Source organism: Marmota monax, unplaced genomic scaffold, assembly GCF_021218885.2.
Source record: "Marmota monax isolate L192 unplaced genomic scaffold, Marmota_monax_Labrador192_F-V1.1 WCK01_AAM20220418_F8-fsc00068, whole genome shotgun sequence".
Taxonomy (NCBI): Eukaryota; Metazoa; Chordata; class Mammalia; order Rodentia; family Sciuridae; genus Marmota; species Marmota monax.
Genome location: NW_026692352.1, coordinates 5,786,424 through 5,792,307, shown reverse-complemented (window position 1 = coordinate 5,792,307; position 5,884 = coordinate 5,786,424).

The following is a 5,884-nucleotide window of genomic DNA, read 5'->3' as shown; positions in this document are numbered from 1 at the left end:
CACAAGAAGACTACATTTTTACTTTGCACTGGATTCTGCAAAATGTAGCCAGTCCTACAAAAGTCCCTATTTATGTCTCACCTGGAACATTCAGGATCCAGAGCTCACTGGCAGGGGAGGAGAGTTGGACCTGCAGCAGCTGAGCTGTGCCTCCAGCTTTTCCAGACAACTCTCTTCTGCAGACCCCGCAGCTCCTCCCCATGTGGGTCAAAACGTATCCTTCTCCCCAGATTGCAGCCCTGCCCTGCCGACTGGCTGCCTCTGGTCTCACCACTTCTATTTCACCTTCCACACAATAAAGTGAAGTTCAACATCACCCTCCTGCTCAAAACTTTTCTCTGAATATCTCCTTATACAGCTCTTGTGACAACCAGTGGCTGGCCTCACAGAGCACAGAGCTAGATGCTTCTCTGATTATCTCTTATAGCCTATAAATAACCCTGCCTCTGACCAATGCCCCAGGGTGGGGCTACTGTGAACAGCACCTGTCTACAGCCTCCGATGGAGAGCTGAGTGTCAGCCCCAGTCAATGCCTAACTTGGGAAGAGCTGCTGCCCAAGATGGCAACAAAGGAGATCGGGCAGAGTGGCTGCAGAATGGTTTGCTGAGCGCCTATTATGTGCCTGGCACTATCTTGGGTGGGGGAACACAATGATGAAACAAGTAGATATCTAGCCTGCCTTCCACAGAACATCTCCACAGATTCTGCCAGGCTTTCATCTCAGGTGCCTCACTCTCAGTTCCTGTTATGGTTTGGATCTGGAATGTCTCCCCCAGAGGCTCACGTGTTCAAGGCTTGGTCCCCAATGCAGCGATGTTCAGAGGTGAGGCTTTGGGGAAGTGACTGGATCATGAGGGTTATGACCTCAGCAGTGGATTAATCCACTGATCGATGATGGGCTGCTGGGAGGAGGGGGAAACCAGGAGATGGAACCTAGTTGAAGGCAGTGGCTTACTTTGAGGCATTCCCTGGGGACTATATCTCGTCCCCAGCCCCACCCCCACCCTCTGCTTCCCAGCTGCCCTGAGCTGAGCAGCTCTCCTCCTCCGTGCCCTTCCACCATGATGCTCAGCCTCACCTCAGGTCCAGAGCTGTGAAGCCACACACCAGGGACTGATACCTCTGAAACTGTGAGACAAAATAAATCCTAAATCCTTTAAGTTGTTTTTGGTCACAATGACAAAAAGCGAATAGAGTTCCCTACTCAAACAGTCGAAGACAGTGACTCTTTTTAAAATTTCAGTGACTATGGGCTGGGGTTGTGGCTCAGTGGTAGAGCGCTTGCCTAGCAGTGCACTGGGTTTGATTCTCAGCACCACATTAAAAAATAATAATAATAAAAATATTTAAAAAACAATTTCAGTGACTATTTTTAAAATTTCAGAGGCAAGTAGGAAATCATTCTATTCTTTCTGGAAGATTTGATTCAAAATTACATGGGGAGGAAGGGATGGGGCACAGATAGAAGTTCAGCACAACCAGACCATGGCTGAGGCTGGCTGACAGCACAGAGTCCACTACACCGATCTCTCTAACTTCATGTATGATGGAAATCGGGGAGGACAGAGCCTCTCCCACCCGCCTCAGCTCTCACATGGGCTCTTGGGCTGGATCTAGGAACCCAATTAATACAAGAGCTGATTAACAAGAGAAAAGCATCAAAGTTATATTGACTGTACATGTACATGGAGACCTTCACACAACAGTGAAGTATTGAAGAAAGGCCAAAAGTATGATGCTTTTATGCTTTTTAGATGAAGAACAGTACATTTATTATGAAGGAAGGATAGGACAAGAGTGTCTGGAGTAGGGTTTTGGATTAGTGAACTTTCTATCACTATAACAAACACTTGAGATAATCAACTTATAAAGAGAAAAGGTTTCTTTTGGCTCATAGTTTTGTAAGCTCCAGTATATGATTTGTTGACCCCCCCTTTTTTGGAGGCTGTGGTAAGGCAGATCATCATGGCAGAGCATATGGCAGAGCAAAACCCATGACCTTGTGACCAGGAAACAAGAGAGGGAGGGGGCTGGTGGTCCCACAATCCCCTTCAAACAACCTATGGACCTCCCCAGGCCCCACCTCTTAAAGGTTTTACTATCTCCCAACAGAGCCACTCTGGGCCTGGGGACCAAGCCTTTAACATGTGGGCCTTTCGGGACATTCTGAATCCAAACTACAACAGGTAAATTCTAGAACTGTTAGGAAGAGATAGGGGCGGGTGGAAGCTGGTGGTGGGTAAGGGTTACTTCAAAGTTTGTGTTCTCAGGTTCGCTGCAGCCCGGGTACCAGCCTCTGGTGAGGAAGGCTATTTTCCATCCTTGTGTGGAAAGGACACTCCTCCAAGTAGAATCTGTGTGCCTTGTTGCATGTAGAAAAAGACAGGCACCATGGATTTTTCTGAAGTTCCAGCTCCTCAAATGATTTCAGCATGAAGATCGATAGACCAATTCAGCACATTTTGAGTGGGCACATCTTGAACTCCTTCAAAATCGTCCATTCATTGTTTTTAAAGAATCCACTTCAGAGTAATATCTCATCCAATGCAGGGGGCACCCCTCCTCTGGGGTGAGCTGGCCTCAGAAACTAGAAACCTTTGCTCTCCCTCTGTCTCTGCCTCCGGCTGCTACTCACGGCTTTCCCAGGGTGGGATGAGGAGCAGGAGAGAGGGCAGGAAAAGCCCTCCTTGCCTGACACTTGTAAACTGGCCTGGGGACACTGGGACATGGTGGATGTCCAAAGGCAACTAACTCACAGGTTCTCCTGGGGTTTCAGGGAACTTCCTGTTAGGGGACCTTCTCCTGGACAGAACCTTGCCACCTTCACTGGCAGCTTCTCCCCTTGGGCACGGGTGTCTGCAGTTCCCCCTGCCAGCTCCTGTCCCTAGGCCCTCCTGTGGTCCACTGAGGAATCAGGCACCCGATGTCCCATCTGCCCTGGCAGTGACAGCTACTCCCAGGGCGGCACTGGCTCTCTCACTCCACCACACACATGGTTGCTGGCCTCTGTGACATGTGAGGTCCCAGCCTGTTGCTGTGTCCCCCACAGTCAAGGCATAGTTATCAGGCCCTTGGAACAGCTCTCCCTCTCTCTCGTTTCTGTTACCAGGGATGGAACCCAGGGTCACTTAACCACTGAGCCACATCCCCAGCCCTTTTTAAAGTTTTTTGTTTTGAGACAGAGTCTGGCTAAGTTGCTGAGACTAGCTTTGAATTTGAGACCCTCCTGCCTCAGCCTCCCAAGTCACTGGGATCACAGGCATGTACCACTGTGCCAGGCTCTGAATGGCTCTCTTGACGCTTCCTCATTTGATGTATAGGAAGGAGAGAGGCTCAGAGCAGAACGATAATTCTCTCTAAACAAACACCAAAAACCTTTTAGCAGGAAGGGCGGGGCAGGGCAGGGCTGGTGGGGGCAGCTCTGCGGGCGCTCCATTGAGACTTGGCGGGCCCCAGCCTCTGAGCCCCTGCTGAGACTCCAGTCAGCGGGAGGGGCCCCAAGCTCTCTGTTGGGAGAGAGTCCTGGATTTGGAGAGTTGTACAAGAGCCCTCCCCTTGTTCCCTGGGTCGTCCCAGCAAGGTCTACACTCAACCTCCGCCCTCCCCCCCCCGGGTGGCAGCCCTCCCTCCTGGCACCCTGCCACGCTCACTCCTCCCCATTGGAACAGTTCACCTAGTTTTAAGGTTGTCTTGTGTCCCGTCTCCCTGTCGGACTGGGGGCCCCTTGAAAAGTCCCTTTGTGGCTGGGTTCCTGCTGTGCTGACTCACAGGAGGCGTGGAAACAAGAGCTACAGCCCGCCTCTGCCCAGGGTCCGCTGTAGGGCCTTCAGAGGCAGGCACTGTCACCCCTGTTTTAAGATGTGAAACGAAGGCTCAAAGGTGAACTCACCTGGCCAGGGTCACAGGCTGGAGGGTGGGAGAGGCGGACTGACTGGCACCTTTCTGAGCGCAGAGGCCCTCGTGCTGTGCAGAGACAGGCCTCCCCCGTGCTGGATGGAGGCTGGATGGAGGCCAGACTGCCTCAGACCCAGGAGACAGGGACTCTGTTTTTCATGGGGTCATAGGAATCTGAGAATGGGGATAAGGAAAGTCAAGGCGGGCACGGGGCTGCTGTCTTCTGAGGTGGAGACTAAGTGAAATCAGGGTAGAAATCGGCTTTTCCTGCTCCCTGGCATCAAGGAGCCTTGTTCCCTCAAGGCCTCAACCCTGCCCGGCCTCCAACAGAAGCCCCAAGACTCCCAGGGATGGGGGAGACACGTGCTTGGAAAATGGCAGGTTGTGGGTGCTCAGGGTCTGGGTGCCCCTAGGGGCAGAGAGAGGTCCTGGCTTAAATAACAGTGGCTTAAACAAGAGGGTTTCTCACTCAGTTAGAAGTATGGAAATGGTCCAGGGTGATCTGGGGCTCTGCTTCCTTAGTCCTTAGCATTCAGGCTCCTTCCAGCTCATGGCTCCTCCATTCCTAGGACATAGCTCTTGTCTTCAAAGAACAAGATGGTAGCTAGAGCCCCAGCCATTACAGCCGTCTTCCAGTCAGCAGATATAAGAAGGAAAAATAAGTGCATGCTCTTCTCTCCAAGAGCACTTCCCAGACTCACACACAGCATTTCTGCTTATATTCCATTCATCATAACTCTAGTCCCAGAGCCAGAGATGGCTGCAAGACAGTGTGAAATGCTGCTGCTACTGCTGCTTCTTCTCCTCTCCCCGCCCCCGCCTCCTCCCCCTCCTCCCCCTCCTCCTTCTCCTCCCCCTCCTCTTCCTCTTCCTCCTCTTTTTCTTCTTTTCCTTCTTTCTGGCACTGGGATTGAACCACGGGGCACTTGATCACTGAATTTCCACCCCAGTCTTTTTTATTTTTTATTTTGAGACAGGGTCTTGCTAAGTTGCTGAGACTGACCTCAAACTTGTGATCCTCCTGCCTCAGCCTCCCAAGTAGCTGCAATGGTAGGAGTATACCAGGTATTCAGCTAGCTGGTGGTCTTGCTTCCTGATTCACTGAAAAAGTCAAAGCCACTGGAAAAGAACTCCCACAGGTTCCAGCGTCACAGCTACTGACCCCTGCACCTATGCACCCTCCGGCTGCTTTTTCTCCCACCCCTGTGGATAAAGCCTCCGTGCCCATCCCTTATGCAGTGGATTCCACCCCGGCCTACCCAAGGTCATGACTCCCACAATTGCAATCCTTTGCTCCCCCCGATCCTCCTCATCTCAACCTTTCCCACCAGCATACACATCTCTCTATCTTATAAAATCTCTATTTTACTCTTCAACCTCTTTATTTCCTTTCCATTAATACTTAGAAGAATGGTCTATATCTCTCTCTGAAGCCTTTTTTCTTACCCTCCTCTAACCAACACTCCATCTCTGCCTTTCCACTGAAACCAAGGTCACTGAGGCTTCCCTGGTGCTAAATCCAGTGGTGGATTTTCTCCATCTTCCTCTCACCCGTCAGCTGCGGGCTGGCCCCTCCCTGGATGCCCCCTCCCTTGACGTGCAGGACACCACACAGCCACAGTGCTGCCCTCCTACCTATTGAAGCTCCTCTCAGTCTCTGTGGCTGGTTCTTCCTCCTTCCCTGACGTAGGGCCCCAGAACTCAATGTCTGGTCTCCTATTCTCTTACATCACCATGGCCTTGACAATCCCATCCATTTGCATTTCTCTCTGGGCCTTTTCAAGACCCTTGGATTGTACAACTGACAAATGCCCAACCTCCTTACTTGGATGTCTGAGGAACATCTGAGAATGGACATGTTCAAACCTGAATTCTGGTTTGCTCCCCCAAACCTATGCCTCCTGTCTTCTTTCTCTGATCAGAGGTGATGTCATCTTTCAGGCCAAAAATTTGAGGTCATCTGACTCCGCTCTTTCTCACCACCTACAT